The 22,035-nt window shown below is 49.9% G+C and overlaps 1 long non-coding RNA gene across 2 annotated transcripts in view; it reads right to left on the reverse strand.

Annotated features, from left to right (window-relative positions):
• Window positions 1-20,956, reverse strand: part of LOC102158878 — a 124,304-nt gene extending 103,348 nt beyond the window's left edge. For both annotated transcript variants that reach the window (XR_002340467.1, XR_002340466.1), the window contains exon 1: window positions 19,358-20,956. This is a non-coding gene — a long non-coding RNA (uncharacterized LOC102158878). The remainder of the gene's footprint in view (window positions 1-19,357) is intronic.

Genomic DNA, 22,035 nt, shown 5'->3' on the forward strand with positions numbered 1-22,035 from the left:
AGCCAACTGGTTTTTCATGCACCCTGTGCATTTAGAAATATCGTGAAATATGTTGGTTTGAAGGGTGTCTTGTGGGATGAGTGGTCCCCTAGGAGAGCAATTGAATATTTTCAACTGGGTAAGTTAAACAGTATTCTGGGTGTACTTCCTGGTAGACCTGGTGGTGGGCTGGCTATTCTCCGAGCTACATGAGGAAAAGAATTCTCTAATTCTCCAAGAATCCCCTAGCTGCCAGAGGACGAGCCTATCAGCATTAATGCAGTTGTGTGACTTTCTGCAAGTGACTTCACCTCACAATAGCTTTTTCAAGAGAGGTGAGCAAGTGATCGCAAGTTAGCAAATTCATGGAGGACATGAAAGTAGGAACGTAGGAATTTATTTACATGCCTCCTGGAAAGAAATTACACAGTCAGTATTATTGAGCTGCCGTAACCTCGCTGGCGGAAGGGCAAAGTTTGAAGGCATTAAGCTCTGTTTCAGTGGTTGGTTTTAATGAAAGTGAGAAAATTCAAGACTTCATTATTTGGAAAGCACTAATATTTACAAAAGGTCTTGAGTTGATGTTGGCATCCCAAATGAAAAATTTCTACCCTCGGAGATTTCTGAATCTTTCAGGATCATTACCATTAAAAGCAAGTCGGAGGCAGCTGTTCGGTTGGGGAAGTTCATCAATAAATAATAAAATGACAGGTATCTTAAGACTAAAAATTTCTAACGCTGGATGATGGCACAAAGTCAAGCATCTCACTTACAATCTTAAGACAGATTTAGCAACCCGGGAATAACTGAAAAACCAAAAGGGCACAGGCGAGCGGAAGTCACATATTTATCTCAAAAAAGCTGCCAAGCTCTGATTCTGAAAAGACATGTATATCATACACCAGGCCCATGGGAATCTTCCAGCGGTTGACAGAAGGGAGTTGGTAGATCATGGTACCCACCCTGTGCCCTGTTGACGGGAAGGCAAAATGGTGCATCCACTATGGAAGACAGTACGGAGGCTCCTTAAGAAATTTAAAAATAAAACTACCATTTTTTCCAGAAATCTCATTTTCTGGGTGTTTACTCAGAAGAGTTGAAATCAGAATCTCGAAGAGATGTCTGCACCCCGGGTTCACTGCGGCGTTATTCACAGTAGCCAGGATACGGAAACCACCCAGGCGACGTCCATCGATGGATAAATGGATTGAGAAGAGACATGTGCATACGTACAAAAGAATCTCAGACTTCAAAAGAAGGACATTCTGCCATTTAGAACCTGGATGAACCTGGAGGACACTGTGCTAAACGACATCATTCAGAGAAGGACGAATACGGCCTGATTCCACTGACATGAGGAATCTCAGTCAAGTTCACAGAAACAGGAGTAAAAAGATGGTTGCCCCGCCCGCCTTTCCCATCAAACTTTCTAATCTGACCCCCAAGGACTCCAGAGGCCGAAGCTAACCTGACAGCCTACTAGTACTGCTGCTAACCAGGTGTAAGTTTCACAGACATAAGGGCCACATATACCAAGCTTCCTGATACCTCTTCCCACATCCGGCACCTAGCACAGTGCCTTAAGCATAAGATGCCGCATCTTTACAACAAATGAGAGTGCAGACTGCCCAGTGACCCCTGCTCCAGGTGACACATTTGCCTTGACTCATTGTGGCCAGAGGGTATTTCTGCAGTCCAGTGAATGGGCGAGGAAGCTGTTTAACCAAGGGTATGTTTGGGGGCAAAGTTCTCCTCAGTTGCATGCACAGGGACAGCTCTGATTACGCCCATGGCCAGATGCAGATTGCATTTGCATCCTTTGGAGCTGCTTCCCTATCAAGTAAAAGTGCCAGGAGATATTTTTCTACCTAAAGTTACATAAAATACAGGCATCAGGCTTTTGAGACTTAATGCTCACGCTCCGCAGGCTGTCACAAGAACAGAATTTTTACCCACTGGTCTATACTCTACCAGGCAGCCTCAGAACACAACATTTGTGACACGCAGAAATGTAAACCCTGTTCTGTAGTGGCTTGAAATGTCAGCCTCGTGCAGCTCCTCCAGTCCCCTCAGCCTCCGCTGACCCCAGGGTGCAGGTGGCTTATCCGTTTCAGCGGAGGACTCAGGGTCCGGTCAGCCTGCACCTCCTTCCTCCTTCCTGTACGGCCCACTCCTCAGAGGGGCCGGGGCTCTGGTCAGAACCCGGGCATCTGCCTAGACTCCAGCAGGGCACTCAGAGCCTCTGGGGTGAACCGTCATGTCGCAGTGGCAGCTGTGGGGCCAGAGGTCAACCCAGAGGGAAGGGCAGGCAAATCTCCATGAAGCCACGCTTGACCAGCGACAGGAGACTCCCCCTCCTTCCCTCAAAGGGACTGTTCCCAAGAGAACAGCCTGTCCACGGCCATCCATGGGCCAAGCAGGGGACCCAGCATGGTGACTGGGTGTCTCCTAGCAGCTCTGTGAGAAGCACGGGCAGGGACAGTATGTGGGACCTGCTCTTCCTCCCAGCTCCCCCTCACTGCCCTCTTCCATCGCTCTCTGCCCTGGGAAGGTACCTCCAGGGCCCACCTGTGACTAAGCCTTGCCTGCATCTGCCACCTTGGAAAAGGCTAAGTCACTTGTTTTCCATTCTACTCATGCGGTCAAGTCCATCACCGTCACCAGGCATCCAGGTGCAAGGCACTGACACGCCAGTGTGAGCAAAGACGCGTTTGCAACAGACAGACCCCAGCTCAGATGCTGCCTCTGCCACGACCCAGCTATGTGACCACAGACAAGCCACTTTGTGTCCCTGAATTTTATGGAGTAGGGACTTCATTAAAATCTTGCAAGGTAATTAGACAGAAATTGGTCCATGTGCCAGATAAAATACTGGGACAGAAGTCGAGTAATTTTCCTAGTTCACCCAGCAAGTGGCTGCCTTAGAAATCACTCCCTTGTAGGAGTTCCTGTCGTGGCTCAGCGGTAGTGAACCCAACTACCCATGAGGACGCATGTTCAATCCCTGGCCTCGCTCAGTGGGTTAAGGATCCAGCGTTGCCATGAGCTGTGGTGTAGGTCGCAGATCCGGCTCAGATCCTGTGTTGCTAATGGCTGTGGCGTAGGCTAGCAGCTACAGCTCCCATTCGACCCCTAGCCTGGGAACCTCCATAGGCCAGGGGTGCTGCCCTAGAAAGAAAAAAAGAAGAAAGAAATCTCTCCCTTGTAGATTTCTCTAGACGTGTCTGCATTTGAGTTGCCGAGCTCAGCAACGACCACTGTCAGCTGCACCGCTTACCCCCGCCCCTTGAAATAAAGAATAACGTGCACACCCGCGTTCTCTCAATGACGCTAAAAGCAGCCATTTGAAAAGTGAGTTTTGGTGAAACAGGGGTTGGCATCGCGAAGACCAAAATAAACGTTTTACTGACACGTTTAATAAATCAAGCACCTCACACGGTACACGTGCACGCGGCCAAAGCCTTCCAAAGGCTGTGACATGTTTGCCAGCTGTGTGCTGTCATCAAGTTCAATCTGAGGGCTGCTGCAGGGTTTTCAAAAAGGCGCCAACATCGCAAAACACTCAGAGTCTTGGCCTTATTCTCGACAAAGCACAGCGCGCCTCTGCGCTGCAGCGCGCCCTGGGTGCGTCTGTGCCCACGCGAGCTCCCGGGAGCAGCGGCAGAATCCCCAAAGCCAAGGACAGCTGCAGGAATACGGCCCAAGCGTGTTGGAGTCCAATTCCTAACTGAGTTGGAAACTAATTTCCCACAAGAAGCCTTGCCTGTCAAGCTCCAAACGCCGAACAGCGGCCAGGGCTGTGAATAAAACACCGCTGCCCTGAGGCACTGGCTCCGGTGCGGCTGCGGACACCCCCTCTGCACAGCGGCGGAGTCCAGCAGTTTCCCTGGCGAGTCTCCTGAGATTTCCCTGAAGTCCCCAGGCTGCCACTGAGAGAAGGAGGGAGACAGCAAAGGTGAGGACGACGTCAAGGGCTGGACACTCACGGCTTCTGCATCTCACTCCTCGAGCCACAGCAGAAGTCCTGCCCGGGCAGAGGGTTTCCCAAAACGGGGCTGCTGGGACGTGGGCCACCGGGATGCCTGCAGGCGGCCGGCAGGTACGCTGCCGAGCCTGCGGGTGGTCTGCTTATGACCGGGCCCGCGGGAGCCCTGCCTTCCTTTCTGTCCCCGTGTGCTCTCCACAGTCGTGCTGCCTCTGGAAAACTTCCCCAGACCAGAGCCCGCACCGAGCACACAGCCCCTGCTCGGCAGGGACCCCTCCGGACACCTAGGTTGGGGCCCAAAAGAGTGAAAAGCCCCTGCCTTCAGGAGCGGTTGTTTCCTGGGGAAGCGGAACAGGAAAGAGCAGAGACATGACCACGGTCAGCATTTGACCTATCGACGGGGTAAACGCGGGAAAAGAAATAAATGAGGTCACAGAACTGCAGGAGTCCTCGTTATGCAAATTTTATTTTCTCTCTCTCTCTCTCTCTCTCTCTCATTTTTAAGGTCACACACCTGGCAGATGGAAGTTCTCAGGCTAGGGGGTCAAATCAGAGATGCAGCTGCTGGCCTTTGCCAGAGCCACAGCAACGCCAAATCAGAGCTGCATCCACAACCTAGGCCATAGCTTGTGGCAACACCGGATCCTTAATGCATTGAGCAAAGTCAGGGATCAAACCCTCATCCTCATGGATACTAGTCGGGTTCTTCACCCGCTGAGCCACAACGGGAACTCCTGTTAATCCCATACTCTTAACGTATCCCTCCCCCACCGCTTTCTCTTTGGTAACCATAATTTGGTCTTCTAGGTGAGTCTATTTCTTTTTGTTTTTTGTTTTTTGTTTTTTTTTTTTTTTTGTCTTTTTGCTTTTTCTTTGGGCCGCTCCCGCGGCATATGGAGGTTCCCAGGCTAGGGGTCGAATCGGAGCTGTAGCCACCGGCCTACGCCAGAGCCACAGCAACGCGGGATCCGAGCCGCTTCTGCAACCTACACCACATCTCACGGCAACGCCGGATCGTTAACCCACTGAGCAAGGGCAGGGACCGAACCCGCAACCTCATGGTTCCTAGTCGGATTCGTTAACCACTGCGCCACGACGGGAACTCCTTTTTTTTTATTTCTTTTTGGTAAATAAGTTCATTTGCGTCATTTTTTTCTTTTTGGCCATACCTATAGCATGTGGAAGTTCTAGGGTCAGGGATCAAATCCACACCACAGCAGCAGCCACCTGAGCCACAGCAGTGACGACACTGGATCCTTAACCTGCTGAGCCACGAGGGAACTCCTGAGTGAGTCATAGTTTAGATTCCATATATGATATATGGTATTTGTCTTTCTCTGTCTGATTTACTTCGCTTAGTATGATACTCTCTAGGTCCATTCATGTTGCTGCTAATTGCATTATTTCATTCCTTTTTATGGCTGAGTAATATTCATATCTATATATCTATATCTTATCATATCTATCTATATCTATCCATATCTATAGATATATCTCACATCTTCCTAAATCAATCATCTGAGGATGGACATTTAGGCTGTTTCCATCTCTTGGCTATTGCGAATAGCACTGCAATGAACATGCTGCATGCATTTTTTTTTTCTTTTTGTCTTTTAGGGCCACACCTGCAGCATATGGCGGTTCTCAGGCCAGGGGTCTAATCGGAGCTGACGCTGCGGGCCCACACCACATTCATAGCAACATGGGATCTGAGCCGTGTCTGTGACCTACACCACAGCTCACAGTAACACCGGATCCTTAACCCACTGAGCAAGGCCAGGGATCGAACCCGAGTCCTCATGGATACTAGTTGGGTTCATTAACCCCTGAGCCACAATGGGAACTCCCACATGTATCTTTTTAAATTAGAGTTTTCAGAGTTCCCGTCGTGGCGCAGTGGTTAACGAATCCGACTAGGAACCATGAGGTTGCGGGTTCGATCCCTGCCCTTGCCCAGTGGGTTAACGATCCGGCGTTGCCGTGAGATGTGGTGTAGGTTGCAGACGCGGCTCGGATCCCGCGTTGCTGTGGCTCTGGCGTAGGCCGGTGGCTACAGCTCCGATTCGACCCCTAGCCTGGGAACCTCCATATGCCGCGGGAACGGCCCAAGAAATAACAACAACAACAAAATAAATAAATAAATAAATAAATTAGAGTTTTCACCTTTTCTGGTTATATTATATACCCAGGAGTGGGACTGCTGGATCATATAGTAAGTGGTTTTATTTTTAGTTGTGTAAGGAAGCTCCATACTGTTCTCCGGTATCTGCACCACCGCCAGGTACAGGAGTATCCTCAGCCTCCGTGGCAGATACTGGCAAATACAGGGTTTCCTTGGACAACAAAACAGCACGGTTCCTGCTCCACACACTTCCCTGCCCTGTCTCTGGTGACCGCACACTCAGAGGCCAGAAATCACGTGTGAGCTCAAGTTCCCTGAAAGGCATGGGTGGCAGGGAAAGAACCATCCTGGAGCCTGCAGGCGGTGTGCCCTTGGGGCCCCTCAGGTGACCTGCTCTCGTCCTGTTTGGAAACAGAGATGGAGATGAAGCTGGTGACAGCATGAAGGAGGCACCCCGCCTGGGAAGCTGTCACCTCCTCTTCCCGCTAAATCCAATGCCCAGAGCACAAAGGCTAAGATGAAGATCAAACCTCACTGCACAACTGGATCCTTTTCCTGAAAACAACCGTCTTACATTTAGGTAGACGTATGCCTCTCCCTGGACCATCAGCCTCATTGCAAGTCACGCGGTTGTAACAGCTAGAAATGGGCGCTGCCCTGGGCAGTACCAGCTCCCCTCGCTGGCCACAGTGGCCAGCTTCAGGCCAGCTAGATAAACTGAGTCCCCACCGCGCACTTGACCCTGGGCAGGGCGTTCCCACCCTCATGGTCCACAGTTCCCTGTGGTGGAGTGGGGGGGGCACCTCTGCTTCCCCAGTGAATAGATGGAGGGAGTTCCCTGGTGGCCTGGTGTTGAGGATCCAGCATTGTCACTGCTATGGCTCAGGTCACTGCTATAGCACAGGTTCATTCCCTGGCCCAAGAATTTCTGCATGCTGCAGCACAGCCGAAATGATAATAATAAATAAAAGGAGATTTGGAGATTCTGAATTCCCTACGAGCAAGGTTTAAGGGGCCGCTCTGCCATTCCAGCCCCACATGGCTTCCCCAAGGTTGTCACCGAGCAGCTGCACGTTCACAGAGTAAAAGAACCAAAAGTGACGCCAAAGAGCAAAATTACTTTAGGGTGAAACTTGCCCCTAATGGCTTCAAACTACTGATCAAATACTCAGCAAGAAATACAACTTTGGAAGCTCCCAACTGCAAACAACAACTCCAACCATTAATGATGTGTCACCAAGTGGAAAGCCTTTGAGCACCTGCTTTAATGAAAATTAGTATAATTAGCAAAGTGATGACAGCCCAAAGCTGCTGCTTGAAAGTGGTTTTCCGCACGTCAGATGAGCATTCCCCCAGCAAATGATGGTCGTTATTAACTTGCTTAGACATGGAGCAAGGCCTTCCCAAACCACAGCTGACACAGGGCTGCTTTGTAAGCACTGATGTCTCGCCTACCCAGTACCCACGTCCCCCTTCTCTGACAAACAAAGAGTTGGCCCCCCGGACACCATAATCCCCACCCCCCACCCCCCACCCCCTCCCAACCCCCGTTCTCTGTCTCTTGTTTGGGTGGGGCTGTCTCAACCCTCTGCTCCAGGGTTAGACATGCAACCTGGGCCTGGCCAAAAGAAGCACTCAGCCCTCAAGGCCAGATGACACAGGGCCCAAAAGATACAATTCAGGGACACAATGTTGGCATTTTCAGCGACAAGATCTTCTTTCTACTAGAACTGTTAACAACAAGGCTGAATGTGCCATACTTTGTTAGGTGAACAGCCAAAACAAACAAAAAAATCCAGATCTTCAAAGGGAAGGGAAATGGCTGAGTTATGTGAGTTCCTGGATCCAGCCATGCCTGAATCTATCCTTGGAAGCATCAGTTAGTTCACCCAATCATTCTTAATTAGGAGAATTAAAACTGGAGTTACTGGTGCATGAAAGCATCCCAGCCTCTTCACTTTCCAAAACAAATCAACCTTTTGACCCGGGTACAAATGTAATGTGCAGTCACTCTGTGCAAAGTGAAAACAACACCACATCAATGAGGACTGAACTGAAGGTCTGACTAGACCTCCTCCTAGGAAATGAATAGTCTTTGTGTCTTGCAGACAGTTCAACCAAGGTTGGTAAAATGCTTGCAGACACTTCCTATCTGGGGTCACACAGCCACTCCATCTCTAAGGGAACAAGGAGAAGTGCCTCGCTGATCACCATGAATGGTGTTTCATGGCAAAGATACAAAGAAATGTGACGTAAGACAGAATATTAACTCCTCCTTCACTGCACAGTCGTTTTGAAACTTGGGACATGAATCTGCCTCAGGAAGACCTGGTGATACAAACCAGCAGCATGAGCAGGTGGCGTGGATCTATGTTTGTTTCCAGAACCATTTTCTTTCTTAAGAAGTATCTGGTTGGTCCAATATACAGCACTCCCACTGGACAGAGGTCTAGACTATCTGCCTGGAGGGCTGCTGAAGGCTCTCATGTCCAGCCCAGGCAGGTCTGCCTTCAGCTTAGCTACTGCACCCATCCATCAGTTGACTCAAAGGCATGACACAAAAAGCAGGAATCACGCAACTTCATGCCAAGGTGACTCTTGGTGTACAGAGAGTAGCTCTGTGCTTTGCGAGGCATGCTTTGCTCTAGAACCCCTGGTTCTGGGCCACTGCTCCTCTACCAGGCTTGTAAGGCTTCAACGAGCATCTTTATTTGATATGGGTGCTCCTAGCACCACCAAGCCTACAAGGTTCAGTGGCTCCAGTGACAGGAAAGCTTGCACCTGGCCTGAACCCTCTGCTGGTCCTTCTTGGTCTGGCTTTCTGGAACCTAACCCAATAAATGGGTCAGGGCAAAATCCACAGATTGGTATGTGCTGCCATCAAAACCTGAAGAGGCATACCAAGCACAGTGCCTCTTTCTTGGCAGTAGCATGCCAATGTACAGTAAGCTCTCATTCACCTTACAGGAGGTCTCCTGGCATGTCCCAGGGCATCAGACTCCATGAACCTTACAATGGGACAGGCTTCCAACTATTTTCAGGGTTTTAGCTCTCACCCCCTGGCTCCCATGTCAATTACTAGGACATTTAGGGTACTTGCCATTGGTCAGCTCCCATTAGCACTTTGTCATCAATATTACGGACCAACATGGCACTGAATGGAAGGTTGGGATGTCGAGGTTCTCCGAGGACCATATGATGACCAACAGCTGAGGGTCCACACAGCCAGGGGCCAAGACAATGAATGGGAATCACTGCCTCTACTTTCCAGAGAGAAGGTGATGTTTACCTTCCTCATCGATGACTCAAGAAGAGAGGATGGGATGCCACTCCTAGGTGGCATCCCATCCTCTCTTCAACACCCAAGAAAAATAAAAACACACGTCCATGTAAAAGCTTGCACACAAACGTTTATAATAACACTATTATTCACAATAGCCAAAGAGTGGAAACAACCCAAATGCCTCTTAGCTGACAAATGGATGAACCAAATGTGATACACCCATCAAATGGAATGCCCGTTGGCCATAAAAAGGAATCAAGTCCTGATACCTGCTGCAACGTGGATGACCGCAAAACATGCTGAGTGAAGAAAGTCACAGACGAATACATCTTGTGTGATTCTATTCACACGAAATGTCCAGAACAGGGAACTCTTACAGAGACAGAAATTACAACAGTGGGTTCTTCGGGTCTGAGGGGAGGGGCTCAGGAAGCAGAAGAGTAAAAGGCACACAGGTTGTTTTTGAGATAATGAAGCAGTCTACTCAAAAATTGACTGTGGTGATGGGTGCATATATCCAGAAGAGACTGAAAATTGTTGACCTGCACAATTTAGATGGCTTAAGTATACAATATGTGAAGAAGAAGAGAAAGGAGGCGGGGGAGGAAGGAGGAGGAGGAAGAGGAGAAGGAGAAGAGGAGGAAGGGGAAGAAGAGGAAGGGGGAGGGAAGGGGGAGGGGAGGACGAAGTAGGGGGGAAAGAGGAAGAGGAGGAGATGAGCGAGGTAACGCTTGTAGCTCAAGAATCAGGTACCAAAAACCCAGAAGTCGCCCACTGGTAGCTTCCAGTGAAGATGCTGTAGTCGGCTCGGCAGCTAGGAATAGGGCTACCACCCAGTTACGCAAATGGTTAACGCCACCTGCCACGATGGCTCTTGTTCTCACAGGGACCTGATAGGTGAATTTCTTGGCATGTGATTGAGACCACCACCCAGAACCTTTGGTTTTTAGGGATGCTAATCACTATAATTACTCCAAAAGTGAGTGGGTTTCACAAGTTCCCTCCTTATCCCTTCCTGCCATCAAGACAGGAGCTCACAGATCAGGGAGCTGATGGTATGGTTCTCTCAGCTGCTAAGTGCATCTATCCACCTACGGCATCAGAAATCATGCAATTCGGAGTTCCCGTCGTGGCGCAGTGGTTAACGAATCCGACTAGGAACCATGAGGTTGCGGGTTCGGTCCCTGCCCTTGCTCAGTGGGTTACGATCCGGCGTTGCCGTGAGCTGTGGTGTAGGTTGCAGACACGGCTCGGATCCCGCGTTGCTGTGGCTCTGGCGTAGGCGGTGGCTATAGCTCCGATTTGACCCTGGCCGGGAACCTCCATATGCCGGGAGCGGCCCAAGAAATAGCAACAACAACAACAAAAAAGACAAAAAAAAAAAAAAAAAGAAATCATGCAATTCAGTTATCAGACTATCGCTGGTGTTTGCACCACACTTCACCATTTCAGTGACTTCATTTTTGCTGTCTTCACAATACATTTGATTCTTCTTAGCAAACCTCAAACACCAGGGATCTAGTGAGTGATGGCCAAGCAGGCAGCATGGAGAACAGAGACTCTCATGGTTGTTAGGGTCGCTGCCAACAGGATCCACAGCACTCTCCTGGAGCAGCTTGATTCAGTTGAGTTACGTTACTAGCTAGTAACGCACAGTTACTAGCTGATCAACACACTTAACACATAGTAGCATGACGGTATGCAAACTAATTTTGTAAATTCCACCTATCTAAAAACAGTAACAATTAAAAAAAAAGAGACAGAGAGAAAGAGAGAAAGAAACAGACTAGCAGACTTTGAAAAACTTGTGTTTACCCCCGGGGAGCGGGGGGTGGGGATGGGGGAGGGATGGACTGGGGTTTTGGATGGGCATATGCACACTGAGGGATATGGAATGACTGGTCAACGGGGACCTGCTGTATAGCACAGAGAACTCTACCCAATATTCTGTGCTAATCTATGTGGGAAAAGAATCTGAAAGAGAATGGATGTGTGTATATGTATAACTGAATCACTTTGTTATACAGCAGAAATTATCACAACCTTGTAAATTAACTAAACTTCAATAAATTTTCCAAAGACAATTTTCCAAAGAAGACATACAGATGGCCAAAACACACATGAAAAGATGTTCAGCATCACTCATTAGTAGAGAAATGCACATCAAAACCACGATGAAGTACCACCTGACACCAGCCAGAATGGCCAGCATCCAAAAGTCTCCAAACAATAAGTGCTGGAGAGGGAGTGGAGAAAAAGGAACCCTAGTACACTGTTGGTGAGAATGTAAATTGGTGCAACCACTGTGGAAAACAGTATGGAGATGCCTCAGAAAACTAAAACTAGAACTACCATTCGATCCAACAATCCCACTCCTGGGCATCTATCCAGAGAAAATCATGACTCGAAAAGACACATGTACACGAGTGATCACTGCAGCACTATTTTCAATAGAAACAACCTAAATGTCCATCAACAGAGGAGTGGAAAAAGAAGATGTGGTACATATACACAATGGAATATTACTCAGCCATGAAAAGGAAAGAAATAATGGCCTTTGTGGCAACATGGATGGACCTAGAAATTATCATGCTAAGTGCAGTCAGTCGGATGGTGAGACACCAACATGAAATGCTATCATTTACATGTGGAATCTAAAAAAAAGGACACAATAAACTTCTTTGCAGGACACTGACTCACAGACTTCAAAAAACTTATGGTTTCCAAATGAGAAAGGTTGGGGGGGGATACATTGAGGTTTGGGGATGGAAATGCTATAAAATATAGTTGTGATGATCACTGTACAATTATAAATGTAATAAAATTCATTGACTATATGAAAAAAAACTATACTTCAATAAAACTTAAAAAAAGACAAAAAAAAACAATTATATGCATTAAAAAATAGTAACAATCCTGTCTATAAGTCTTATTTTAAGGTTCCAAGTTTAAGACTCTGGATTAAACTTATATTCATTTTAAGTACATATTACTGCTAAGGGAAGCATAATGCTGAATTCCTTCTAGTGATGCTTGTATCCAAGAAAAGGAAATGCTTAATTCAACTGGGATAATTTCCCCAAGGGCTATGTCGGCCAAGTAAAGAATGGCAAGCTCTGTTTAGAGTTTGCTCGAACACCGTATTCAATCATGCAGACTGCTGCCTCCTCTGCACCATGGTGTCTATGGCCTGCATTTAGGACTGTAAGCCAAGTACCATGAAGAGCCCAGGCAAGGCAAGAGCAGGGGGAGAAGATGTTGGGTCGTGGGTGATGGACATTCAAAGTGATGACTAGAGGTTCACATGAGGTCGGTCTACTCTCCCCTTGATCATAAAAACACGTGGACGGATCTGAAGGTGCGCCCACGTGCCTTGGTTCTGAGGGAATGAATGCCACACGAAACCCATTTCCTGGAGGAAGTCCTCTGCCTCAGTCTTAAATTTCCTTCCGCCTCTAAGATCGGATTATCCCCAGATCCTAAGGCCATCGCTTCCCTTTCTCCTTCAAATGCCTTGTTTTAGGTTCATACACTGTGAAGCCAAGCACTGCGTGTTTACTATTAAAAGCTCAATACAGATTTCTGTCTTCCAAGGAAGAGACGGCACGAATCACGCATTCTCAGCTGAATCTGGGGGGCAGTGATGCCCCGTGAGTCTGGGAGCACCTCTGGTTTTCATGTTAACTCCATTTGTGTGTCTGAGGGAGGGGTGGCCTCAGCCATACCTCGGTGTGGACTACCCACATCCTCGATGTGGTGCGTGACAGGCCTCATTCTCATTTCATTCACTGGGCCATGGACACATGAGCAGGGATTGACATAAAAGGCTCCATGGCACAGGAAGCGCTCTCCGTGTGATTGAATTCGGGGATTAAAACAGACTTGGGGGATCGAAGATGAAGCAGTTGTTCCAAATGTCAAGGGTTTCTGACATGGAAGTGGAAATAAACTACCAGATGTGACCGCTGCAGTGCTTTACACTGTGTGTAATAAGAAAGAAAACTACGTGCCCTGCCCCTTTTCAATATGCTCTTGACCAAGGTCAATTTCCATGGAAAATTCTGCAGTTTGGGGTTGGCTCTAAGTCTGGAGGAGGAGTGAGTGAGGAGAGAGCAGCTCCTGGGGCCCAGGTGCCGCCCACGGAGGTTCAGGTGTGGTTCCACCTTCCTGGTGGACCACTGGCTGCAGGGTCGGCATCGTGGGGCTTCAGCTGATGGAGGAGAGCTCCCCCGCCTCCCCACAGGCTCTGTGAGCTTCCTAAGACACTGTGCTTCATGGGAGTGGGACAGGCTCCTGCCCTTTCTCTTTTCTGTCTCGCCCGAGGCTCGTCCATCGGCGTGATTCTGTCGCTGGCAGGTGAACTCTGTGGCTGAAACCACCAACTGCCTCTGCCCAGGTGCACGGCGAGTGGGAACCAGCATCAGCAACAAACTGCAAGAAGAGTCCTGGGCAGACTTGCGCACCTGTGCTCCAACGTCCTCCTCTGCTGTTTCAGAAGCATTTTTTTTTTTTTTAAGTCATAAAACTGCTTGTTGGCATTTTCAGGATCACCAACGCAGCTGTCGACTCCTGCACTCTGGGATGGATAAAACGAAATACAATGCAATCGCCCCATTTGGGAGAGCGGTAACAAGAAAACCTAATTTCTCTTCGCAAAGACATACTCCCGCTGCTACCTTGACCTGAATTACCTGCCAGAGAAGGTCTTTGGATGAGAAAGAGTGACCATGTGCAGCTTTGAATGGTTTCAGCCTACTTTTTATGCTATAAATGAGTATATTCATTCCATTGAGAAGCCTAGAGGAAGGCAAAGGGGTTATTTTTAATCAACAGGCAATGATCTAGTTTTCAGTCGTTAGACATTCCCAACCTCTTACAGTTTACAAACAGCCTGATTTTGCACTAATTTTCTAAGTCTCTTTCTCTGTCCTTCCATCTACCCAGACACACACGCACATGTACACTTACTTGACAAAGATAAACCCCGTCTTTTGTTTGCCTTTTGGCTACACCCCTGGCAGGCAGAAGTTTCTGGGCCTGGGACTGAACAGACACCACGGCAGCAACCCGAGCCACAGCAGTGACAACACTGGATCTTTAACCCCTAGGCCACCAGGGAACTCCCTAAACCTAGTTTTGATTTAGAGGTGTTACTTTGCTTCAGAAATTACTGGTGGAATTGTAAACATCTGAGCTGTTAAGATTTTAAACTAGTATTTACAAGATTTCTAGTAACATGGTGGAAATACAATTGTTTTCCCTTTTTTTCCAAACTTGAGGGTTTTAAATTTTCTTTTCCTGTTGTTCTCAGAGAGGACTTCTAGCACTTGGAGTGATCTTGGGTTTTTGGCTGATGGTTTGTGTGACGTCCAGTTCTATGTCAGCTTCTTAGAGGAAAACAGACAACTTTGTGATGGCTTTTTTCCTACCTCACACGTGGCACAGAGGAGAAACGTCCGGGAGTATTTGAGGCATGGAGCACAAAAAATTCCTGATCTATGACCAGGGTGATGAACGTTAGGATACTTTTGGCTGCACAAGGGACAAAACTGAGCTCGTCTGAATGAACAGGAAGGAAATTACTTCACTCTCCAAATCAGGTCTGCTGGCAGGGCAGATCTTACAACCGATGCATGGCAGCTCAGTGCTGTGCTGGAAACACAGGTTCTTTTCTCTCGCCTGTTTGCAAGGAAGATGCTGCTTCCTTCGTCTGTGAGTCAGCAGGACCCACCGCTAAACGCTTCCTTGGGATGCCTGTCAAGAGACCTCGGTAGTTTTCCTGGATGAGTGAGGAAGTGCCTTCTCCAGAAGGCTCTAGAAAATCCTTCTGCAGGTCCCACTAGCCAGAATCACATCACGGCCCTTCCTTAGCCAATCATGGGGTGAAGAGGAGGAGAGAATCATCAGGCCAGCCCCGGTGTCCCCTCCCTCCACCACTTGGACTATGAAATGAAGGGATCAAAACACTTGAGTAAAAACTGAGATCCTTTTAGGAATGAAAAAGAGAAAATCTTTGCCAAGGACCAGCCAGCAATACCAATCCAGGTGCTGAGGCAAAAATAACATTATTGCGTTTAATTTGAAAAGATACATGCACCCCAGTGTTCACTGCAGTACTATTTACAGTAGCCAGGACATGGAAGCAACCTAAGTGTCCATCCACAGACGAGTGGATTAAGAAGATGTGGTATATATACACAGCGGAATATTACTCAGCCCTAAAAAAGAATGAAATAATGCCATCTGCAGCATCATGGATGGACCTAGAGATTATCATACTAAGTGAAGTAAATCAGACAGAAAAAGGCAAATATCATATGATATCACTTATATGTGGAATCTAAAAAAACAGACACACAGATATAGTAAACAAACTTATGGTTACCAAAGGGGAAAAGAGAAAGGGATAAATTAGGAGTTGAGGATTAATAGATACCCCCCACTATATACAAAATAGATAAACAAGAAGGACCTGCTGTATAGCCCAGAATACTCAATATTCTGTAATACCCTATCATGGAAAAGAATCTGGAAAAGAATATGTATGTGTGCATGTGTGTAACTGCATTACTTTGTTGTACACCTGAAACACTATAAATCAGCTATACTTCAATTTAAAAAAAGAAAACATTATTGCAGAAGGATATTGTCCAAAGCGCTATAAACAGACCAGGTCCTGAATCAAAGGAAAGCCTAGCGGAGAAGGCAACAAATGACTGAACGGGCAGGTGTTCCACAAAGGGAATGGTGGGGACTGGCCCACGGGGTGTGCGTGCCTTCCTGGGACATCCCATCCAAGTGAACACACACACACACACACACACCCCGCTGCTGCCACTTCGACCTGAATTATCCACTGGAGAACAGTCTTGGGACCAGAAAAACAGCTCTGTGCACATCCTGCATACAAACTCACGCCTCCCCACACCCACGGCCTGCCCCTCCAGCTTCTCATCCAAACCTACCCGGCCCCCAATGCCCGGCTCCCCAGTCCTGTCCCTTCAGCCCCTCTCCTCTGTGCTGTTGTACAGACCACATTCCACGAACCGTGTAAGTCGCAGCCATGGGCCCTGTGGGGTTCCCCAGTCAGCAGGCAATGACACCAGACACAGAAACTAAAAATCCACCTTCAACAGACTTGTTTCATTGCTGAGGGCTCTGCCCCAGCTCACATTCAACTTCTGGAATGCAAGCCCTTGACTATAGTGGAATGAGCTGGACAGGCCTGCCTGCCACTTAGGAGAGCTGCCACCCTGAGCAAGGCACGGAAATTCATTTCACAGATGAAAAATCCCGGGCTCAGAGACGAATAGCTTCCTCCCAGCGTCTCTGTGGCCATTACACGTTCCGCTATGCACACCCCCACCCTTACCCGCCGTGCATCGAACTGTCACCCCCAGGCACCCCCCAGGCTTAGCATGAGGACGAAGGGAGGGCGAAGCTAAACTGCCCTGCTGGTGTCTACAGGGTCTCCCTAGACTCCAGACTCCAGCGGCGCGGGTTCTCTGGGAAAGAGAGGCTCCGGGTACACGCTCCCTGCTTTGACCCCTCTCGCCTTCCTCTCAGAGTCACATTCCGACGGCCAGTCCTGCTCCTGGGCCTGCGAGCCTCCTTCAAGCAGACGTTTCATGATGAGTCTCCTCACTGAACTCTCTCGGGCCCTATCTTTCACCTACACTCAAATATTCAGAACAGCCGCAGGGCCATGTCGTTGGCTTTCAACATTTTCATTTATTCTCATCAGATGTCAAAGTCGAGCTCTAGTGGTAACTGACATTCAAATACACACTCTCACCCCTCAGGTCATTGGGTGTCCTGTGTCCCGAGTGAGGCAGGTGAGGAAGGAAGAACCCGTAAGGTAGGCGGGGCATGTAAGGAGGTGGGAGGGCGGTGGGAGGGAGGAGGGCGGGGCGTGTGAGGGAGGGGCGGGGCGTGTGAGGGAGGGGCGGGGCGTGTGAGGGAGGGGTGGGGCGTGTGAGGGAGGGGCGGGGCGTGTGAGGGAGGTGGCAGGGGTGGGGTGAGGGAGGTGGAGGGGTGGGGTGAGGGAGGTGGGCAGGTAAGGATGAAGGCAATGAGGCCACGTGGTATCAGTGAAGGGCCCCAGCTGACTTGGGCAGGGTCACATGTCCCATTCACTGTCTGGAGAAAAGTCCTCGGCTCCACCCCCACTTAAAGACAGGCCAGCACCCTAGCACTCTCTTCTCCTGACAACCCTCCGGGAATGTGAACCCTCCCATCAGCACCACACCCCCTATTCCCTTTCCTGAGTTGGTTTTTCTCCCTAACACTGACCACTAACGGAAAACCAGAGCGTCTACTTTGTTGTGTACTGTCTACCCCACGAAGGCAGATCTGTCTTTTGACGCCGCTGTGTTCACTCCGCCTAGAACAGTGCCCCACATCTGAGCAGTGCACAAGCATTCGTGTAAATGAATGCATGAATCGCATTTCCCATCTGGCATCGTCATAGCATGCTTTTTTGTTTCCCACATCCTCCTCTAATCTCACATAGCTGTCTCATTTATTAAGCGCCACTGTGTGCCAATTTGAAAATATCTGAGGGACTGTTTGACCAAGTGAACCCAGATCTTCCAGCCCTGAATTCCTGATTCATTTCTCTGCACCATATGGACCACTTAGTAAAACCAAGACCTCAGTTTGACTCCCCAACCCGTTCTCAAAGCCAGGGGACAGATGTAAACCAGCGTCCCAGCCGTGCTAGGTTTCCAGGGCTGCCTTGACAAAGTACCACAAACTGCGTGGTTTAAGCAACAGAAGTTGGCTTTCACAATTCTCAGGACCGGAAGTTTAAGATCCAGCAGGGCTGATCCCTTCCAAGGGCTGTAGGGAGTGGGAGGGACTGTCTCTCCTAGCTTCTGGGGGTTTCCTGTCCATCCTGGGCACTCCTCGCCTGTACAAGCATCACCCGTCTCTGGATTCATCTTTGTAAGGAGGCCTCCCTGTCTGTGGGTGTCTGTGTCCAAACCCCCGGTTCACAAGGACGCCAGCCATATTAAGGATAAGCCTTACTTCAATGTGATTGCAACAAACTACACCTGCAGCAACACTACTTCCAAATAAGGTCCCTGTCTGAGGTGTGGGGTTAGGATGCCCACGTGGGAGCTTGGGGGCGCATGATCCAGTCCCTCACACCGACATGGCAGTCATTCTCGACTCAAACCCCCATCTTGGGTTCACCTGGTCAGTGGACTCATTCAGAAAGCACTTCCCTTTTCTCCCGTCATTTTCTCAGCATGTGTGATCATAAGGAGTGTGTGCCTTGACGGTCCCAGGAGACCTGACTTTATGGCCAGTTCCTGTGGCTTCCTGCTCACCTTTCGTACTGCAGCCAAACGAGCATCATCTCTCCCCAGCAACGCCCTAAGTTTTTGGAAACCCAAATGGGTTAAGTGGGTAAGTTCATGCCATCCAGGAAGTCCTATCAGAAAGGTAGCAAACCTGAAAATGTCAGCCCTTTCTTTTTTCTTTTTTTCTTTTTTATGGCCGCACCTGTGGCATATGGAAGTTCCCAGGCCAGAGATCAAATCCAAGCGAGAGCTGCAAGCTACACCACAGCTGCAGTAACACCAGATCCTTAGCCCACTGCGCCAGAGTGGGGATCGAACCTGTGCCTCAGCATCAATCCCAGTGGCTACAGAGACAGCGCTGGATCCTTAACCTGCTGGGCCACAGCAGGAACTCCGGTGTGGACTTTCAGATCACAATTGGGGTGGGTTGGGGGGACGGCACCCCTGGGCCTGAGCTTCTGATCCGTGGCTCCCTGCTGTGCTGATGTGCCCTGTGGTTTCCAGAAGGGAAAACCCAGAGTCCACTCCTCCCAGCGCTTTGCCTCTGGGTAGTGCCTCAAGGTCAAGGCCAGGTCAGATGGGGAGTCAGGGCTGCAGTGCCTTGCTGCTCCCCCTGCTCCTAGCTGGGATCCAGACCCCCGGGGACTCTCTTCCAGCAGGAGCCCATGCCACCCACTTACCTTCCAGCCTGCAGGCCAGTTGGCAGCTCGGTGAACTGGGGGCAGGAACAAACACCTTGCGGACAGCCCTCCACGCGGCCGCTAAGTAGCGTTTACCAGTGTGTAAGCCTCGGAGTGCGGGCTTCGGGCCCTTGCAGCGGCTCCTGCAGCGGCTCCTGCAGCGGCCCTCCTCCTTAGCCCTGAGTCCCGGAGCCCCAGCGGCCGGGGCACCCGTGGGGCGCCACGCAGGACGCTCCGCCATCAGCCGTCAGCGGGACGGGGAGCCCCCGCTGGGCAGGAGGGGCTGGGACAGCTGGTTTTCTCAGGTTCCTCCCGCGACCGCCGCCTCTGAGGCCAGCCTGTGGGCCCCGGGATGGCCTTGGCCTTCCCGACGTGCGGTACTAGCGGGGTCCCCTCGGAGGGGAGACCAGAGGGCAGCTTCCCTGCTGGAACATGGCCTCCAGCGCGTGCAGTGTCTCCGCCCCCGACGTATCACGTGGCCCCGGGGACACGTGATAGGGCTGCCCGCCCCCGCCCCCCAATCAGGTGAGTGCCCAGGGACACCTGCTCACCGCTGTGTTGACCGTTCTCCGCTCGCCTCCTCCACCAAGTGAACCTCCTTAGGAAACACCTGATGTGGGGATGCTGAGGTCTTTAGGTGGAGACGAAATCATCACGCCTCCGGCCCCCCGACTCCCACGCGAATAGACCCCCCAAACCGCCGCAGCTGCTATTGCAAATGATACAATAAAAAATAAAAGCTGGTGTACAGTCTCTGAAACAGTATTTCTTTCTTATCGTTCATCCTTTGATCCCAGTCCAGGGAGGTTACAGGGCAGACGGGGGGGATGCACCCATTTTTTAAATAAGGACACTGGGGCTGGAAGAGGGTAAATATCTGACCAGCGAGTTATTGATGGAGTCAAGACTCCAATCCAGGCCTGTGACTTTGGACTGCAATGTTTCTCATTTTATATTCCAGTTTATCCCCTCATCTACGAATCCATAAACCCTGGCTTCACTGCTTCTTGCTTTTTTAATCTCCCTTTATAAATCGTGACTGCAGATTCCACGCAAGGCTCTGAATCACTTCCCCTTCAGCCGGAATAAAATGCTTCACCAACGCTTACATTTCGATTTCTCTGTGCTCCACACCTGCGCACATGCCCCCATCACGCCCAGCCCCGCGGCCACACAATGTGTCAGCAGCTGCCACCCTCTGGAGGATCGCAAGGGCCGTCATGTTTGGGGAGTAGAGTTACACTTAAGGTTTCATTTTACAGTGTTTAGGAGTTCCCTGGTGGCCTGGAGATTAAAGACTTGGCATTGTAATGGCTGTGGCTCAGGTCACGGCTGTGGCGTGGTTCAATCCCTGGCCCAGGGACTCCCACATCCCGTGGTCACGCCAAAAGAATACTCCAATAAGGGAAAGATTCATGACGACTGAACATATAAATGATATTTTTGTGAAAATTTGAAATTGTATTTAGTCCTTATATTTTACCTCTGGTACTAATGTGACTTCTCCCGCCAGTTCTTCAGGTAGGATTTTTTTTCAAGAAAAAAATAAATCTAAGCATGGAATCCTTCCATACCATCATGGCCTCGGTCTTGCGCCGACTTAGCCAAGGACGAGCTGACCCACAGATGAGCCAGGAGTGAGTGGGCCTGAGCAATCTCGCCCACACCGGGTAGACTTGGAAAAATTAATGCCTGGTTGTAAAGCAGAATTAAAATGTCAGACTTGAAGAACTCCACGCAGCTCTGGGAGGAAAGCAAATGAGCAACTAGCCAGCTTCCAGCTCCCTCCTCAACACCTTCTCCATTGATGGTGTGCTTTCTGGTTTCACATCAGTGACCCCAGCTTTGTCATCAGCACAACCCTCCGAAGAAGGACCAGCTGGGGCTGAGGCCTGCAGTGCAGGGGCAGTGGGATGTGCTGACATGACCCCTGGTGAAAGTGGGCAGCCTCCAGTGGCCTCACTGGAAGCCCCCCACCCACTCAGCTCCCGCAGAGAAGGTCCTGTGGCCAAACAGTGACTGGGTGGCTGCTTGACCTTTGAGGAGGGGGTTTTGGTTCCCCACCTGCCTGGGGAATGATTTAGACAAGCTAACCTCATGGCTTCATGGGAACTGGGGGGAACCCCACCCTCTTGTCACTATAAAGCCTGCCTCCCGCAGCCCCTGTGTGTCCACTCTGTTCCCAGGTTGCACCTGCCCCTCCCCGACCCCAGGTGGCCCTGCATGGGGTGTGCTGTCCTCCCCCCATCCCTCCCGACCCCCACCCTCGCTGAGACTCTACAGGACCAGGAAACTGCTTGGACCTTGTGGGTCCAGGACCCCCATCCATCTCTTCTTGGTCATCATCTCCCTGTGACCCCGCACCCTTCATCACAGTCCCCCACTTGTTTTTCTCTAGCCCTTCTTTTTCTTCCCGTTCCATTATCTGGTTTCTTTTCTTCCGCAACGATAATCAGACTGTACTTCCCAAACCACCCTGCTTCAGTGTGTGTGCCTGCTCACACGCAGACCTTACATGATCCGCCCTCCAAGGAAAAGCCCCGGGGTCCTGCTGCCACCACCGCAAGCCCCCTAACTGGTCTTTTCCCCCCAGCAGGAAGGTAAGAACAAGAATCTTCAAACAGGAGGCTTGGGTTCAAACCCTGACTCCTGCTTAAGATGATTTACGTCATCTTGGT

Source organism: Sus scrofa, chromosome 18 (assembly GCF_000003025.6).
Source record: "Sus scrofa isolate TJ Tabasco breed Duroc chromosome 18, Sscrofa11.1, whole genome shotgun sequence".
Classification (NCBI taxonomy): domain Eukaryota; kingdom Metazoa; phylum Chordata; class Mammalia; order Artiodactyla; family Suidae; genus Sus; species Sus scrofa.